Source organism: Drosophila miranda (genome assembly GCF_003369915.1).
Source record: "Drosophila miranda strain MSH22 chromosome Y unlocalized genomic scaffold, D.miranda_PacBio2.1 Contig_Y2_pilon, whole genome shotgun sequence".
NCBI lineage: Eukaryota > Metazoa > Arthropoda > Insecta > Diptera > Drosophilidae > Drosophila > Drosophila miranda.
The window spans coordinates 17,574,077-17,594,103 of record NW_022881614.1 but is presented as its reverse complement, the minus strand read 5'-3'; the positions used below and the strand labels follow the sequence as shown (position 1 = coordinate 17,594,103).

The 20,027-nt window shown below is 43.9% G+C and overlaps 1 protein-coding gene and 1 long non-coding RNA gene across 3 annotated transcripts in view; one reads left to right on the top strand and one right to left on the bottom strand.

Moving 5' to 3' along the window:
* The window catches only part of LOC117192219 (SR-related and CTD-associated factor 4-like), a 180,150-nt gene that overhangs the window by 104,499 nt on the left and 55,624 nt on the right, over positions 1-20,027 (bottom strand). The gene's annotated exons all lie outside the window — the stretch shown is intronic.
* Positions 6,958-7,381, top strand: LOC117192233. Its single transcript, XR_004474256.1, has 2 exons — positions 6,958-7,166; positions 7,244-7,381. It is a non-coding gene; the product is annotated as an uncharacterized LOC117192233 (long non-coding RNA).

Here is a 20,027-nt window from a genome sequence, read left to right as displayed (position 1 = left end):
GTTAACATAAGAGTAAGCAGAATAGTACCGAGCAGCAGAACAGCTATTTAAGTTTACATAGATATACATAAAAAAGAAATGCAGAAATGAAGAACAGCAGTGAGGGAGCATAGAGTAGGAAAAGAAGGGCAAGAGGAAGAGTGAATATGAAACTAAAACAAATCCATAAATAGATAACCTTCCATGCACAGATCAAAACAAAAAAAATAACAAAACCCCATATGTTTATAACCGAAATGCAATAATAATACACCCGAACCCAAAATATCATATTAACTAAAGTTTTTCAGCAACCATCAGAAAACGCTTTCGACGGTGGATCCGCAGTAAAAGTGAGTTTATTTACTAGGTGTTTGATCACAATCATTTGGGCATGGAAGAAATTGTCTATGGGTGTTCCGACCAAATTGCCTTACCGTTTCGTAGCCCGTAAGAATCAACCTTTATATTCTATCTTTAAATTTTAATCTTTACCATTGCACATTTATTCAAATACTAGTTTATAAGTTTACCTGATCCTAGTTCAAGGGAACCAGGCCCAGGTAGCCTATGGGAGGGAACATATACCCCGTATTTTTATGTATAATTTAGTTCCAATAAATATCATTATAATGTTTAACTAAACCCTTCTTATGATCTCCCCTTCCAAGCCCCTGTAGCGCGTGTCGGCACACCAAGGGGTCATGGCCGACAGATAGATGTATGGAATGGCATGACCAAGGTAGGGTGGGCAAGGGGTCCTCGAAACAGCTGAGGATCGTCCGTCTGTCTTTTAGGTAATCGTCCGTGTTATGTGGTCATTTGTAGTGAACTCTGTCCGGTGAGGTGTATGGCTTGTTTTTTCTTGCACGTTAAATTTAAAATAAAGAAAGTAAAGGGCCTCGGACTATGACAATAAAACAACTCCACCCCCTTGCCGACGAGCCAGCAGCCGGAAACAATACGTGCCGGTCATAGCCGAGTAATACCATCTCGCCCAAGTACTCGTTACCCATTACAGTAATAATTAAGAAGATCTTTATTTTTGGCGCCCAACGTGGGGCCACCTTGTGTTGTACATCGGATTGACTCCGATTAATTAATACCAGGAGGACTCACACATTACATTGACCACAATTGTCTTCTTTCCCATCTGTCTTATTTACAACCTTTTGTTGTCTGAGTGAATAGCGTAGGGTAGCTGTCCGTAAAGTTTACGCTGGTTAGCGTATAGTTTTGATGGAAAATATCTGTTTCACTACAAAGTTTTCTGCGAGCATGAAACCATGACAAAAACTTGGAATGCAGGCAAATTAGCCTCAGAGGCGATAACCTGTCCAGTGAGATGTGGGTTCGAGCGGGATTTCTATATTTTCAACAAGTGAAGGGACGACTGGGATAGAATGCATAGGAATTCAGAATGGGTCGGCTGCGAGCAGTTGCCTTCTGACCACATTTACCTAGCGATAGTTTTCACTTAACTTTATCTTTTATTTGTTTTGATGTTTTTGTTGAAAAGCCATTCTGACGATTGGAAATCAAGTTGATTAAACCTTAGGGATGAATCTCTGACCACGGCAGATGGACTGGAACGGAAACATGGCAGTTCTTCTATTTTTTTGTGATCGAGAAATTGAGTCGAGTAGGAAACAAGGAGAGTTTTTTTGTCATGAAATGCCTCCTGCCCACGATTCATTTGTGTTGGTCAGTTTCATAAATTTGCTATTAGACGTTACCAAAAAAGCGGACAATTGGTGTGCTGCTTCTGCAGGGAGCTATTGGGAGTCGGGAGATCATTCTTTTCTTTGGATGATATAATTTCAAAGAATTAAATTTCTTTATATATTTGTTTTATAGAAACATTTTTATGTTTTTCTTCTATATTTTATTTATAATTTTTTTTATATCTTTTTTTGTTATATTTTTTTTATATATACTCACATACATACATTCATTATACAGGCCACATAAATAGATTTGATACATTTATTGGGGGGTTATTCCGCAATATGATGTAATTAATTCTGGGAAGAAATTAAATAGTTCTATGGGTCTGGATAGATCGCCACGAAAAGGGGTGCCTCCTCGAAGCATAGAATGCAGCTTATGCAAGTCAGAGTTGGGAACTGGGGAAAATTATAAAACGAAGTGCGGACATCCGTTTCATAAGGCATGTATAAAAACGCATTTTACTGTTAAAACAACTTGCCCAACTTGTGATTCGGTTTGCATAGCTCAAACCATTACAAATCCAGCTAGCACATCTGTGTTAACGAGGCAGCAATCTAGACTCGTACCAATCCCAAGAGCAGATAGCTTATCAGATTTGGCCGAAACGAGAAGTGAAGAGCTAAACGCGAGCGAGAACCCGTCCATCGTCGAGATGAGCCAGACGTCTGCCGCTGTCAAGGCTATGCAGAACGAGCTGTTAACTCAGTTTACAGAACAAATGGCGAATATCATTCATACCAATGTAGAAGCTCACATAAATAATATGGAGGAGCAAAGACAAACGCCAAATCCAAATACTAGCAGGAATACTTCTTTGGAGCAGCTACTAGGAATCAATGGGCAGCAACCAGATCCGGGGTTACCTCCGCGTGCTACCAGCGCCCAAACGGTAGGTTCAGAATTGGCCCAAAGACCAGACAAAGTAGGCCACATAATGTCGAACTGGAAATTAAGATTTTCAGGAACCACCGATACAATAGGAATCGATAGCTTTATCTATAGAGTTGAGGCCCTTACTCATCAGACGTTAGAGGGAAATTTCTCACTTCTGTGTGGTAATGCGAATTCGCTATTTGATGGCAAGGCATCTGATTTCTTTTGGCGATATCACAAGTCGGTAGGAGTAGTTCGTTGGCAGGAGCTTTGTGCTGCGTTGAGGAAGCAATTCCGAGACTCCAGAACGGATGTGGATATCCGCCAAATGATAAGGGATAGAAAACAGAGGGAAAAAGAAACGTTCGAAAGTTTCTACGATGCCATCCTAAAGCTAACTGATAGACTCGACCAGCCTCTTAGTGAGAAGACGCTGATTGAAATTGTGAGACGTAATTTACGTCCGGAAATTCAGCATGAAATTCTTAACATACGGGTAGATTCGATGGAAACCTTGAGGGATATATGCAGGAAAAGGGAATGCTTTTTAGAAGAAGTCCGTAAGAATCATGGTTATCAGAAACCATCGGTCTTTAAGAAGCAGATATCAGAGCTCTGGGAGGAAGCAAACATCGATGATGCCGTAGAATTTTCTGAAGGAGAGGTAGAGGATGAGATAGGCGCTTTTGCTCTCGTATGCTGGAATTGCAGGAAGGAGGGGACTAGGTATCAAGACTGCGCGGAAAAAAGGAAAATTTTTTGCTATGGATGCGGTATTCCTAATGCCTATAAGCCTTCATGTGCGCGATGCCAAAAAAACGCGCAAAGGAGCACTGCAGCATCTCGTCCACTGACCAGTGTTCCCAACCGGCAAGCGGCGACAAAGGAGTGAGAATATATAGCAGTGGTGGGGAGCGGGAAATGACACACTCCCTTTCGGCTGGTCAGCCAGAGTATTTTTGGCATACTAAGCTGGAAAATATTAGGAAGATTGGGTTTCCGAGCTTTGGCGACAAAGCAAAGACAAGTTCTCGCAGCAGTCGGCGGTTAAAAAAATTCTGGGAGTCAGTAAAGTACATAAATAGCATTAGAAGAAACAAAGGGGACAAACGCCCTTATGCTGAAGTTGGTCTTCTGGATAATAAGCGAGTGGGTTTGCTCGATAAAGGAGCTGCTCTGACTTGAATCGGAGGGAAACTGGCCAAAGAATATATTATCAGCAGGAAGCCGTTTAAAAGGTGCTGTCCAAGGCATGCACCGCTGATGGAAGTCATCAGAAAATAGTTGGTAAATTTAGGACTAGTATAGAGTTTAAAGGTATAAGTAAAGAATTAGATATATACATAATCCCTTCGTTAAGTCAGGATGTTTATTTAGGAATTGATTTTTGGATGTCGTTCGATCTTTTGCCCCCACCCTTAGAGGTGGCAGAAATATCAGCCGCCACAGAGTAGCAGGTTCGGACAGACATTCAGGAATTGAAATTGCAGGGAATGGTCCAACGTTTTCCATCATTTGCGACATCGGGTCTCGGGAAAACTTCGGTGTTGTCACACTCAATATACACGCGAAGCCCGTTAAGTAGCGTCATTTTCCAGTTTCCCCGGCAATTGAGAAGTTATTGTACACTGAGATTGACAGGTTGCTTCAACTAGGAGTGATTGAAGAATCTGAGAGTCCTTGGTCCTCGCCAGTAGTACTTGTCCGGAAACCGGGAAAAGTCAGAGTTTGTTTGGACAGCAGAAAAGTGAATGAGGTTACGGAAAACGATGCGTACCCCCTTCCCCCTTTAACGAAGGCAGTGTTCATAAGTAGTCTCGATCTGAAGGATGCATAGTGGCAGATCCCCTTGGATCCGGCATCTAGGTGTAAAACTGCATTCACGGTTCCAGGGAGGCCCTTGTATCATTATAAAGTCATGCCGTTTGGTCTCTGTAATGCCTCTCAAACCATGACGCGCTTAATGTATAAAGTCATTCCTGCGTCGCTTAGAAACGAAGTCTTCGTTTATTTGGACGACTTATTGCAGGTGTCAGATACGTTCGAGAGACATTTACTCGTTTTGGACACCGTGGCCTCGCGGATTCGGGAAGCTGGCTTGACCTTAAATATCGAGAAAAGTAAATTCTGTGTGCGCTCTGTGAGATACCTAGGGCATATAATAGGAGAGGGTGGTATTCGCACTGAACCCGGAAAAGTCTCGGCTATTTCGGATTTTCCATTGCCGACGTCGTTGAAAGCGTTGAAAAGCTTTCTGGGATTGGCAGGGTGGTATCGAAAATTCATAAACAACTTTGCGTCTGTATCCGCCCCGTTGACCGACCTATTAAAGCCGAAGAAAAAATTCGTGATGACAACAGAAGGCAAGGAAGCTTTTGAGCGGTTAAAGGGCATGCTTTGCAGTGCTCCGGTCTTGCAAAGTCCGGACTTCAGCAATCCCTTTTTTATACATTGCGACGCCAGTAAAAGCGGGGTAGGCGGAGTACTGGTACAGAAGTCGGTCGAAGGGGAAGAACTGCCGATAGCCTTTGTTTCGAAGAAGCTTAACAAAGCCCAAAGAAACTATACGGTTACAGAGCAGGAATGTCTCGCTGCTCTGGTGAGCATAAAAAGATTTAGAGCCTATGTAGAGGGTCAGGAGTTCACTGTAAATACGGATCACGCCTCGCTGAAATGGCTCATGTCTCAAAGTGATTTGAATTCGAGGTTAGCGAGATGGGCTTTAAAACTGCAAGGTTTCCGGTTCAGTATCCAACACAGAAGAGGGAAGCTGAATGTTGTTCCGGATGCCTTGTCCAGGGTCCCATATGACCAAGTGGCTGCAGTGGATTTCAGCAATGGCTTGCTGGTGGACATTGAGTCAGCTCATTTCAAATCGGGAGAATATTTGGAACTGATAGAGGGAATTAAGAGCAATATGGCTCAACTGCCCGACCTTAAAATAGTTGATTCTCTGATCTATCGGCGTTCCGAGCATGTAAAAGGAGACATCCTTAACGACGCGTTTGCTTGGAAGTTGTGGGTACCCATGGGGATGGTCAAAGAAGTGCTAAAGAGAGCACACGATGATCCGCTGGCTTCCCATGGTAGAGTCCACAAGACACTCGAGCGGATCCGGCGTTATTATTTCTGGCCTACGTGGCAGCCTGCGAGCAATGTAAAATGTCAAAAGCTCCAAACGCTCCGTTACGTCCACCGATGGGAAAAGCGGCCGAGTCGCAAAGGTTCTTCCAGCGTCTCTATATTGATTTCTTAGGTCCGTATCCTAGGTCTCGCAGTGGAAATATAGGAATTTTTATTGTCCTGGACCATTATTCGAAATTTGTTTTCCTCAAGGCTGTAAAAAAATTAAATGCTGATGTTTTGCTGAGGTATTAAGAGGAGGAGTTATTCCATACTTTCGGAGTTCCAGAGGGAGTTGTATCTGACAACGGATCGCAATTTCGATCCGAGAAGTTTCAAGGCCTGCTCAGAAGGCATCGAATAACGCACACGCTAACAGCTGTCCACGCTCCCCAAGCCAATGCTTCGGAGCGAGTCAACCGTTCGTTCATCGCTGCCATTCGGTCGTATATTCGCAGTGACCAGAAAGACTGGGATGAGAGTCTTACCAAAATATGCTGTGCGTTGAGGTCGGCGGTTCCCTCAGGGTTAGGATCCACGCCCTACTATATGGTTTTCGGCCAGCAGATGGTGTCTTCAGGCGCAACGTATTCTTTGCTGAGGAAATTGGGGATGTTAGAGGACAAGGCAGCGACCTTCACACGTGAGGATTCATTGGATATCGTCAGAAAGAGAGCGTGTGAAGTGATGCGGAAGCAATGGGAGCGAAATCGACGGCATTATGACCTGAGAGCACAGGAAGTATCGTACCAGGTGGGGCAGGAAGTGCTACGGCGAAATTTTAAACAAAGCAATTTTCAAGCCGGCTACAACGCTAAGCTAGGGCCAATGTTTCTTAAGGCGCGAGTTAGACGGAAAGTGGGGAACTCGATTTATGAGCTGGAAGATCTGCATGGAAAGCTCACCGGAAGGTACCACGGGAAGGATATCCGGCAAGTGTAGCTACAAGCCAGTCAGCCTTGTGGATTCCTCAAGGCAGGCAATATCCCCAAGTCTGACTTTGGCAGGGGGGATTTTGTAAGAGGCTTGTAGCTGAGCTAAGGGCGAAAACTAAATTGACCGCCAACGGCGTTGTATGGGCAGCCATAGTCTCGCTGCTACAGGGGGTTTTGGAGTCAGGGGCTCTAAAACGGTGATCTGAAAGGTTGGCTCCCTCTGGCGGTGAGTTAGCGCTGATGGCAGTTGAAGAGAAAGAGGAGAAAGCGATGACATTCGAACGTCATCCAGCGGATCCGACCGGTCTCGTAGTGGATGGGAGCGTGTCCATCTTCCTTTTGGAATTTGGATGTCGAGCGACCAACATCGCCCCGAACAGGCTCAGCAAAAATCATTAAGGAAAAAGTTCCAAAGTCAAGAAAAGAATATTGTCAAAGCGCGAGTGGTATCCAGCAGCAGCAAAGCAAAAGTCGCGGGACTAGGAAAACTGAAGCTAGGTCGGCCACTGGGGCCAAGATTGACGGGTAAGAGGAACAAAAAGTGGGATACCACAGATCTTTCGGGGCCGAATACGATAGACGGTTGTTTCTCCCTGCACTAGATTTGGCGCCTAGCAATTTGGGCTGGCGAAGCAGCGGCGCTCCAAGCAGCTGATCCGTCGCAGCACAGAGCGAGGGAGCAGAGACGCAGAAAAAAATTCTGAGAGACTCGACCTTCGCGGGCAGCCGGATCGACGTCGGTGAGGCGGCGGCCACAAAGCGGGACGGTCGATAATCCGCGATAGCGAAAAGTTCAGCAACCGGAGAAATACGAACGGAGAAAAAGGAGGAAAATCGCTCAAATCCTACCTAAACGTGCCGTATGCCAAATAAAGTTAACAAGGCCCAATTAAGATCCGCAGTTTACATAGTGAGGGAAGGTGTTAGTGTGTTGTTGGAATTCAATACTCAGAGCTGCAAGGGTAATGCCCCAAACAAATAAAGAGGGCGAGCGGAGCCAAAGGTGATGCGCGCATAGGCAGAGAGTGAAAGCGGGGGAGAGAGAGAACACGCAAGCAGCAAAGGCAGAGCCCAATAGGAGAGCGAGCGAGCTATAAAAACGCTCGCCAGCAACGGAGCCGAAGGGGGCTGGCGATAAGCCCGGAGAAGTAACATAAGTTAACATAAGAGTAAGCAGAATAGTACCGAGCAGCAGAACAGCTATTTAAGTTTACATAGATACACATAAAAAAGAAATGCAGAAATGAAGAACAGCAGTGAGGGAGCATAGAGTAGGAAAAGAAGGGCAAGAGGAAGAGTGAATATGAAACTAAAACAAATCCATAAATAGATAACCTTCCATGCACAGATCAAAACAAAAACGAGGGGGAACGTTGTGAGTTGCTGCGTACACCGCAACTCTACAGTTATACCCGATACTAAGTCAGTATGGCTCTCCTGCGGCAGACGCCGCTAATATTGAACCACACGACAAAGAGTGCGTGCGAGAGAGACAGAAAATCAGTCTGAGCGTGACGTCGGGCGCTGCGTGGCCACTGCAAATTGATTTCTTGCTTTTAGCTACAAAAATGATCCGATCTGATCCAGATTCAGCAATCTGATAGATATAGTCATTATCTATGATTCTGCGTTTTTAGTTTTCTCGAAGGTGCAATATTGTGGATGCAACAGATTTTCGTTCTTTGTGGGGGCGGAAGGGGGTGGGGCGAAATTCTGAGATATACGTTTTATAGTGAGATCTAACAGGAGTGCGGATACCAAATTTGGTTACTCTAGCCCTAATAGTCTCTGAGATATAAGGATGCCCCAGATTTTCGTCCTTTGCGGGGGCGGAAGGGGTGTGGCGAAATTTGGACACGAAACGGTCAAGGTCAGATATCACAGGAGTGTGGATACCAAATTTGGTTGCTCTGGCTCTTATAGGTTCTGAGATCCTTGAACTCATATTTTGCAATTGGCAAAGCCGACCATGAAACCTGTGTTAAAGAGAGACAGAGCGAGAAAGAATGAAATTGTTTTCTTGATTCTGGCTATAATAATTATACGATCTGGTTGAGATTTTACACTCTAGAACATATAGTCATCCTCTACGATTCTGCGTTTTTGGTTTTATCGTATCTTTAAAAATGTGGATGCCACAGATTTTCGTCCTTTGTGGGGGCGGAAGTGGGCGGGGCGAAGTTTTGAAATATTTTTGTAGCAGTGACATTTCACAGATGGATCCAAAACATCGTTGCTCTAGCTCTTATAGTCTTTGAGCAATAGGCGCTGAAGGGGACGGACGGACGGACGGACGGACGGACAGACGGACAGACAGACAGGGCTCAATCGACTCGGCTATTGATGCTGATCAAGAATATATATACTTTATGGGGTCGGAAACGATTCCTTCTCGACGTTACACACATCCACTTTTACCACAAATCTAATATACCCCAATACTCATTTTGAGTATCGGGTATAAAAATAACAAAAACCCATATGTTTATAACCGAAATGCAATAATAAAACACCCGAACCCAAAATATCATATTAACTACAGTTTTTCAGCAACCATCAGAAAGCGCTTTCGACGGTGGATCCGCAGTAAAAGTGAGTTTATTTACTAGGTGTTTGATCACAATCATTTGGGCATGGAAGAAATTGTCTATGGGTGTTCCGACCAAATTGCCTTACCGTTTCGTAGCCCGTAAGAATCAACCTTTATATTCTATCTTTAAATTTTAATCTTTACCATTGCACATTTATTCAAATACTAGTTTATAAGTTTACCTGATCCTAGTTCAAGGGAACCAGGCCCAGGTAGCCTATGGGAGGGAACATATACCCCGTATTTTTATACCCGATACTCAAAATGAGTATTGGGGTATATTAGATTTGTGGTAAAAGTGGATGTGTGTAACGTCCAGAAGGAATCGTTTCCGACCCCATAAAGTATATATATTCTTGATCAGCATCAATAGCCGAGTCGATTGAGCCCTGTCTGTCTGTCCGTCTGTCCGTCCGTCCGTCCGTCCGTCCGGCCGTCCGTCCGTCCGTCCCCTTCAGCGCCTAGTGCTCAAAGACTATAAGATCTAGAGCAACGATGTTTTGGATCCAGACTTCTGTGATATGTCACTGCTACAAAAATATTTCAAAACTTCGCCCCGCCCACTTCCGCCCCCACAAAGGACGAAAATCTGTGGCATCCACATTTTTAAAGATACGATAATACCAAAAACGCAGAATCGTAGAGGATGACTATATGTTCTAGAGTGTAAAATCTCAACCAGATCGTATAATTATTATAGCCAGAATCAAGAAAACAATTTCATTCTTTCTCGCTCTGTCTCTCTCTAACACACAGGTTTCATGGTCGGCTTTGCCAATTGCAAAATATGAGTTCAAGGATCTCAGAACCTATAAGAGCCAGAGCAACCAAATTTGGTATCCACACTCCTGTGATATCGGACCTTGACCGTTTCGTGTCTAAATTTCGCCACACCCCCTTCCGCCCCCGCCAAGGACGAAAATCTGGGGCATCCACAAATCTCAGAGACTATTAGGGCTAGAGTAACCAAATTTGGTATCCGCACTTCTGTTAGATCCTACTATAAAACGTATATCTTAGAATTTCGCCCCACCCCTTTCCGCCCCCACAAAGGACGAAAATCTGTTGCATCCACAATATTGCACATTCGAGAAAACTAAAAACGCAGAATCATAGATTATGACCATATCTATCAGATTGCTGAATCTGGATCAGATCAGATCATTTTTATAGGCAAAAGGAACAAATCAATTTTCTGTGGCTACGCAGCGCCCGACGTCACGCTCAAACTGATTTTCTGTCTCTCTCGCACGCACTCCTTGTCGTGTCGTTTAATATTAGCGGCGTCTGCCGGAGGAGAGCCATACTGACCTAGTATCGGGTATAACTGTAGAGTTGCGGTCTCCGCACAACTCACAACGTTCCCCCTCGTTATGTATAATTTAGTTCCAATAAATATCATTATAATGTTTAACTAAACCTTTCTTATGATCTCCCCTTCCAAGCCCCTGTAGCGCGTGTCGGCACACCAAGGGGTCATGGCCGGCAGATAGATGTATGGAATGGCATGACCAAGGTAGGGTGGGCAAGGGGTCCTCGAAACAGCTGAGGATCGTCCGTCTGTCTTTTAGGTAATCGTCCGTGTTATGTGGTCATTTGTAGTGAACTCTGTCCGGTGAGGTGTATTGATTTTTTTTTCTTGCACGTTAAATTTAAAATAAAGAAAGTAAAGGGCCTCGGACTATGACAATAAAACAACTCCACCCCCTTGCCGACGAGCCAGCAGCCGGAAACAATACGTGCCGGTCATAGCCGAGTAATACCATCTCGCCCAAGTACTCGTTACCCATTACAGTAATAATTAAGAAGATCTTTATTTTTGGCGCCCAACGTGGGGCCACCTTGTGTTGTACATCGGATTGACTCCGATTAATTAATACCAGGAGGACTCACACATTACATTGACCACAATTGTCTTCTTTCCCATCTGTCTTATTTACAACCTTGTGTTGTCTGAGTGAATAGCGTAGGGTAGCTGTCCGTAAAGTTTACGCTGGTTAGCGTATAGTTTTGATGGCAAATATCTGTTTCACTACAAAGTTTTCTGCGAGCATGGAACCATGACAAAAACTTGGAATGCAGGCAAATTAGCCTCAGAGGCGATAACCTGTCCAGTGAGATGTGGGTTCGAGCGGGATTTCTATATTTTCAACAAGTGAAGGGACGACTGGGATAGAATGCATAGGAATTCAGAATGGGTCGGCTGCGAGCAGTTGCCTTCTGACCACATTTACCTAGCGATAGTTTTCACTTAACTTTATCTTTTATTTGTTTTGATGTTTTTGTTGAAAAGCCATTCTGACGATTGGAAATCAAGTTGATTCAACCTTAGGGATGAATCTCTGACCACGGCAGATGGACTGGAACGGAAACATGGCAGTTCTTCTATTTTTTTGTGATCGAGAAATTGAGTCGAGTAGGAAACAAGGAGAGTTTTTTTGTCATGAAATGCCTCCTGCCCACGATTCATTTGTGTTGGTCAGTTTCATAAATTTGCTATTAGACGTTACCAAAAAAGCGGACAATTGGTGTGCTGCTTCTGCAGGGAGCTATTGGGAGTCGGGAGATCATTCTTTTCTTTGGATGATATAATTTCAAAGAATTAAATTTCTTTATATATTTGTTTTATAGAAACATTTTTATGTTTTTCTTCTATATTTTATTTATAATTTTTTTTATATCTTTTTTTGTTATATTTTTTTTATATATACTCACATACATACATTCATTATACAGGCCACATAAATAGATTTGATACATTTATTGGGGGGTTATTCCGCAATATGATGTAATTAATTCTGGGAAGAAATTAAATAGTTCTATGGGTCTGGATAGATCGCCACGAAAAGGGGTGCCTCCTCGAAGCATAGAATGCAGCTTATGCAAGTCAGAGTTGGGAACTGGGGAAAATTATAAAACGAAGTGCGGACATCCGTTTCATAAGGCATGTATAAAAACGCATTTTACTGTTAAAACAACTTGCCCAACTTGTGATTCGGTTTGCATAGCTCAAACCATTACAAATCCAGCTAGCACATCTGTGTTAACGAGGCAGCAATCTAGACTCGTACCAATCCCAAGAGCAGATAGCTTATCAGATTTGGCCGAAACGAGAAGTGAAGAGCTAAACGCGAGCGAGAACCCGTCCATCGTCGAGATGAGCCAGACGTCTGCCGCTGTCAAGGCTATGCAGAACGAGCTGTTAACTCAGTTTACAGAACAAATGGCGAATCTCATTCAAACCAATGTAGAAGCTCACATAAATAATATGGAGGAGCAAAGACAAACGCCAAATCCAAATACTAGCAGGAATACTTCTTTGGAGCAGCTACTAGGAATCAATGGGCAGCAACCAGATCCGGGGTTACCTCCGCGTGCTACCAGCGCCCGATCGGTAGGTTCAGAATTGGCCCAAAGACCAGACAAAGTAGGAACTGGAACTGTCGAACTGGAAATTAAGATTTTCAGGAACCACCGATACAATAGGAATCGATAGATTTATCTATAGAGTTGAGGCCCTTACTCATCAGACGTTAGAGGGAAATTTCTCACTTCTGTGTGGTAATGCGAATTCGCTATTTGATGGCAAGGCATCTGATTTCTTTTGGCGATATCACAAGTCGGTAGGAGTAGTTCGTTGGCATGAGCTTTGTGCTGCGTTGAGGAAGCAATTCCGAGACTCCAGAACGGATGTGGATATCCGCCAAATGATAAGGGATAGAAAACAGAGGGAAAAAGAAACGTTTGAAAGTTTCTACGATGCCATCCTAAAGCTAACTGATAGACTCGACCAGCCTCTTAGTGAGAAGACGCTGATTGAAATTGTGAGGCGTAATTTACGTCCGGAAATTCAGCATGAAATTCTTAACATACGGGTAGATTCGATGGAAACCTTGAGGGATATATGCAGGAAAAGGGAATGCTTTTTAGAAGAAGTCCGTAAGAATCATGGTTATCAGAAACCATCGGTCTTTAAGAAGCAGATATCAGAGCTCTGGGAGGAAGCAAACATCGATGATGCCGTAGAATTTTCTGAAGGAGAGGTAGAGGATGAGATAGGCGCTTTTGCTCTCGTATGCTGGAATTGCAGGAAGGATGGGACTAGGTATCAAGACTGCGCGGAAAAAAGGAAAATTTTTTGCTATGGATGCGGTATTCCTAATGCCTATAAGCCTTCATGTGCGCGATGCCAAAAAAACGCGCAAAGGAGCACTTCAGCATCTCGTCCACTGACCAGTGTTCCCAACCGGCAAGCGGCGACAAAGGAGTGAGAATATATAGCAGTGGTGGGGAGCGGTAAATGACACACTCCCTTTCGGCTGGTCAGCCAGAGTATTTTTGGCATACTAAGCTGGAAAATATTAGGAAGATTGGGTTTCCGAGCTTTGGCGACAAAGCAAAGACAAGTTCTCGCAGCAGTCGGCGGTTAAAAAAATTCTGGGAGTCAGTGAAGTACATAAATAGCATTAGAAGAAACAAAGGGGACAAACGCCCTTATGCTGAAGTTGGTCTTCTGGATAATAAGCGAGTGGGTTTGCTCGATACAGGAGCTGCTGTGACTTGCATCGGAGGGAAACTGGCCAAAGAATATATTATCAGCAGGAAGCCGTTTAAAAAGGTGCTGTCCAAGGCATGCACCGCTGTTGGAAGTCATCAGAAAATAGTTGGTAAATTTAGGACTAGTATAGAGTATAAAGGTATAAGTAAAGAATTAGATATATACATAATCCCTTCGTTAAGTCAGGATGTTTATTTAGGAATTGATTTTTGGATGTCGTTCGATCTTTTGCCCCCACCCTTAGAGGTGGCAGAAATATCAGCCGCCACAGAGCAGCAGGTTCGGACAGACATTCAGGAATTGAAATTGCAGGGAATGGTCCAACGTTTTCCATCATTTGCGACATCGGGTCTCGGGAAAACTTCGGTGTTGTCACACTCAATATACACGCGAAGCCCGTTAAGTAGCGTCATTTTCCAGTTTCCCCGGCAATTGAGAAGTTATTGTACACTGAGATTGACAGGATGCTTCAACTAGGAGTGATTGAAGAATCTGAGAGTCCTTGGTCCTCGCCAGTAGTACTTGTCCGGAAACCGGGAAAAGTCAGAGTTTGTTTGGACAGCAGAAAAGTGAATGAGGTTACGGAAAACGATGCGTACCCCCTTCCCCAAATAGATGGCATTCTCAGCCGTTTACCGAAGGCAGTGTTCATAAGTAGTCTCGATCTGAAGGATGCATATTGGCAGATCCCCTTGGATCCGGCATCTAGGTGTAAAACTGCATTCACGGTTCCAGGGAGGCCCTTGTATCATTATAAAGTCATGCCGTTTGGTCTCTGTAATGCCTCTCAAACCATGACACGCTTAATGGATAAAGTCATTCCTGCGTCGCTTAGAAACGAAGTCTTCGTTTATTTGGACGACTTATTGCAGGTGTCAGATACGTTTGAGAGACATTTACTCGTTTTGGACACCGTGGCCTCGCGGATTCGGGAACCTGGCTTGACCTTAAATATCACGAAAAGTAAATTCTGTGTGCGCTCTGTGAGATACCTAGGGCATATAATAGGAGTGGGTGGTATTCGCACTGACCCCGGAAAAGTCTCGGCTATTTCGGATTTTCCATTGCCGACGTCGTTGAAAGCGTTGAGAAGCTTTCTGGGATTGGCAGGGTGGTATCGAAAATTTATAAACAACTTTGCGTCTGTATCCGCCCCGTTGACCGACCTATTAAAGCCGAAGAAAAAATTCGTGATGACAACAGAAGGCAAGGAAGCTTTTGAGCGGTTAAAGGGCATGCTTTGCAGTGCTCCGGTCTTGCAAAGTCCGGACTTCAGCAAACCATTTTTTATACATTGCGACGCCAGTAAAAGCGGGGTAGGCGGAGTACTGGTACAGAAGTCGGTCGAAGGGGAAGAACTGCCGATAGCCTTTGTTTCGAAGAAGCTTAACAAAGCCCAAAGAAACTATACGGTTACAGAGCAGGAATGTCTCGCTGCTCTGGTGAGCATAAAAAGATTTAGAGCCTATGTAGAGGGTCAGGAGTTCACTGTAATTACGGATCACGCCTCGCTGAAATGGCTCATGTCTCAAAGTGATTTGAATTCGAGGTTAGCGAGATGGGCTTTAAAACTGCAAGGTTTCCGGTTCAGTATCCAACACAGAAGAGGGAAGCTGAATGTTGTTCTGGATGCCTTGTCCAGGGTCCCATATGACCAAGTGGCTGCAGTGGATTTCAGCAATGGCTTGCTGGTGGACATTGAGTCAGCTCATTTCAAATCGGGAGAATATTTGGAACTGATGGAGGGAATTAAGAGCAATATGGCTCAACTGCCCGACCTTAAAATAGTTGATTCTCTGATCTATCGGCGATCCGAGCATGTAAAAGGAGACATCCTTAACGACGCGTTTGCTTGGAAGTTGTGGGTACCCAGGGGGATGGTAAAAGAAGTGATAAAGAACGCACACGATGAGCCGCTGGCTTTCCATGGTGGAGTCCACAAGACACTCGAGCGGATCCGGCGTTATTATTTCTGGCCTACGTGGCAGCCTGCGAGCAATGTAAAATGTCAAAAGCTCCAAACGCTCCGTTACGTCCACCGATGGGAAAAGCGGCCGAGTCGCAAAGGTTCTTCCAGCGTCTCTATATTGATTTCTTAGGTCCGTATCCTAGGTCTCGCAGTGGAAATATAGGAATTTTTATTGTCCTGGACCATTATTCGAAATTTGTTTTCCTCAAGGCTGTAAAAAAATTAAATGCTGATGTTGTGCTGAGGTATTTAGAGGAGGAGTTATTCCATACTTTCGGAGTTCCAGAGGGAATTGTATCTGACAACGGATCGCAATTTCGATCCGAGAAGTTTCAAGGCCTGCTCAGAAGGCATCGAATAACGCACACGCTAACAGCTGTCCACGCTCCCCAAGCCAATGCTTCGGAGCGAGTCAACCGTTCGGTCATCGCTGCCATTCGGTCGTATATTCGCAGTGACCAGAAAGAGTCTTAGCAAAATATGCTGTGCGTTGAGGTCGGCGGTTCACTCAGGGTTAGGATCCACGCCCTACTATATGGTTTTCGGCCAGCAGATGGTGTCTTCAGGCGCAACGTATTCTTTGCTGAGGAAATTGGGGATGTTAGAGGACAAGGCAGCGACCTTCACACGTGAGGATTCATTGGATATCGTCAGAAAGAGAGCGTGTGAAGTGATGCGGAAGCAATGGGAGCGAAATCGTCGGCATTATGACCTGAGGGCACAGGAAGTATCGTACCAGGTGGGGCAGGAAGTGCTACGGCGAAATTTTAAACAAAGTAATTTTCAAGCCGGCTACAACGCTAAGCTAGGGCCAATGTTTCTTAAGGCGCGAGTTAGACGGAAAGTGGGGAACTCGATTTATGAGCTGGAAGATCTGCAAGGAAAGCTCATCGGAAGGTACCACGGGAAGGATATCCGGCAAGTGTAGCTACAAGCCAGTCAGCCTTGTGGATCCCTCAAGGCAGGCAATATCCCCAAGTCTGACTTTGGCAGGGGGGATTTTGTAAGAGGCTTGTAGCTGAGCTAAGGGCGAAAACTAAATTGACCGCCAACGGCGTTGTATGGGCAGCCATAGTCTCGCTGCTACAGGGGATTTTGGAGTCAGGGGCTCTAAAACGGTGCTCTGAAAGGTTGGCTCCCTCTGGCGGTGAGTTAGCGCTGATGGCAGTTGAAGAGAAAGAGGAGAAAGCGATGACATTCGAACGTCATCCAGCGGATCCGACCGGTCTCATAGTGGATGGGAGCGTGTCCATCTTCCTTTTGGAATTTGGATGTCGAGCGACCAACATCGCCCCGAACAGGCTCAGCAAAAATCATTAAGGAAAAAGTTCCAAAGTCAAGAAAAGAATATTGTCAAAGCGCGAGTGGTATCCAGCAGCAGCAAAGCAAAAGTCGCGGGACTAGGAAAACTGAAGCTAGGTCGGCCACTGGGGCCAAGATTGACGGGTAAGAGGAACAAAAAGTGGGATACCACAGATCTTTCGGGTCTCCCTGCACTAGATTTGGCGCCTAGCTCTTGCTTAAGCCGGTTGTGTTTTTTTCTTGCTCCCGCATTCTCCGCCCTTTGCCTAAATATCATACAACATTGTTGTGTCTTTGTTTTGATTTATTATCGCATCGCTTTATTTTGATTCTACCTTGTGTTAACCACCAGTGTTTTGTTTGTAAAAAAGTGTTTAATATAAATTCAATATTGCAACGTAACACATCGGACTCGTGCAGGCAATTTGTTATTGTTTTTTTTGCCCAGTCTGCTTTTCGTTATCGCTTCTTCGGTGTGCACTGTTCTCGCGCATCAGCGGTTGCATCGCCCACACTCTCCCGTGTAATGTGCCAGAAATTCATATTCGTAGAGGTGTGAGATTGTATGTACGGATGGAGGTTGTACATACTTTTTTTGACGGTCAGACACCAATAGTATAGCAGGATCTCAGAACGTGTACCTCTAGCTATGCTCTAACTAGCTCGCCGGAATGTCGTGGGATCTTTCCTACTCTCCTATCTGCTATACGAACACATTCGCAAAGATGTTTTAGGTACACTTGATTTAATGTTCAAAAGGAACTCTACAAAAGAAATCAAAAAGAAAAGAATGTGAATTTTAACTAACTGTTTAACCGACTACCGACAAATAGTCAGGCTATATTCCGTCGCTCTTGGGGAACTCAGATGACTTTGACCCCTTCTCTACCCTCCCTACCTTTGTATGCCGTTTAATCGACAGCATAACCCTAATCGAGCGCATCTCTATTTGATCATCGGACTTCCTCAGGCTCTACTCAGGACAAAAACGAAAGGTTTAATGTTCCATTATTATCTACTAATTATTATTTAATAATTCAAAATTTAAGGGTTCGGACTTCATGGTTTTCCAGATAAGTATAAGCTTAGCATAAAGTAATTAAATAAAGAAGGAGGAAATAGTAGCAAGTTATACCTAGTTATATGTGTATATGTATATAGGACTTATGTGTAGAGAATATGGCGTAAAAGAAATTAAATTGGAAAGAAGAGAAAAATATGATAATTATATAACTAGAAGGCAAACGTGAAAGAAAAATTAGTAGCCGATCCGCTTTAAATTATGGCACGGATATGGTTGTTTTATATACCGGAATAGAAGTTTTATAAGACAGATGATATATATTTCGAAAATACTCGAGAACTCCGTTTAAGGAAGTTTCGTAACTCACTCATACTTTATACGAATTATCCGGCGTGTCCGTTGAGCTCAAGGGGCGAAAAGGGAGAAAGGAAGGGAGAAAAATTATGAATATACAGGTCTTCACTTCTAATTCGGATGAAACACCGATTTTCTTTACATTTCCATACCCGTACGACGACGATTTGCCACTCAACGGCTGATCTTAAAAAAAATGTGGTTTTCATTTGCGCTAATTTCTAATTATGGGTAATTATATACATTATTGGTTTTTTTTCTTTTTAAATCTATACAATACAAAAATATTTAGGGCGCTCACTGGCATTCGCCTGTGGTGAATATATCGCCGTACGAATATGTTGTATCCCAAAGCGGGTTAGAAAAGCCTGAAAGGCTCCAGAAACGAATTGAGATCCGTTATCTGTTAATATCACCTCGGGGACTCCAAATGTACAGAACAAATAATTTTCGAGGTAATCGCACACCCGATTGGAAGTAAACACCCTAAGGGGGCATAGGAAATGAAATTTTGTGAAGTGATCTACGATAATAAGTAAACCAATATGCCCTTTCTTGGATCGGGGATATGGACCCAGCAAATCCATATAAAGCTTTTGAAACGGACGATCAGACACCATTGGTTTTCCCATGGGTGGTTTCAACACGGTGTTCGGGTTTTTGGTGTGACAACACACTTCACAATGAGTTACATACTCACGTATTTGCTTGTTCATTTTTGGCCAAAACAAATATCTTTTAATCTTTTCGATGGTTTTCCCTACTCCACTGTGAGCGGCATTGGGCGGATCATGGGCCCGCGAGATTACACCTTGGGTGAGTTCCCTAGGAATCCACAATTTCCAAGATAGATTATCTACACCATTATTTCCCTGATCAGGTTCGGTTCTTTTGTAGACAAAATCATTGAGAATCTTCAAGTCTGGTAATTTGTCTTGCTTAGCGCGAATATTATCAATTAAGGTCATATATTCTGGTGATTTAAATTCTGCGGCAGATAGATCAACTATCGGACCCTGCTCTTCCATTTCAGAAACAGTAATTTCCTCTTTACGCGATAGGGCATCCGCTACCACGTTTAGTGAGCCCTTCCGGTGCGTTATCTCAAAAGAGAATCCCTGTAGTTTTATGGCCCATCGAGCTAATCTACCAGACAACTCCTTCTGACGCCTAAGCCATTGTAATGAGGCATGATCGGTTATCACCTCGTGAAAAAGGGTTATGGTTGTCTTTACAGAAGTTTTCATGCTTGCGAACTTCTTCTCTCAGGCCAGTTCGATCGCTGATTTTGAGATGCAAGAGTTCATATCTGAGGGCCGTTTTTGCGTTACGTTTTAAAATGTCTACTAACTTATTTTCACTAACCTCGTGTGAGAGCCTGGACACTAATTCTTCGACGGCCGTCTGGTAATCGTCAAACGATTCACCCTCTCTCTGACGGCGTTTTCTAATCAACTCCCACAAGTCGAAATCATCTTTAGCATCATCGAATCGTTGTCTAAATGAGGCAGAAAAAGTTTGCCAAGAAAACTGTGGGTTCTTTCTATGGAAGTTCCAAAACCAATCGCTGGCTTTAGACGAGAAAAGCA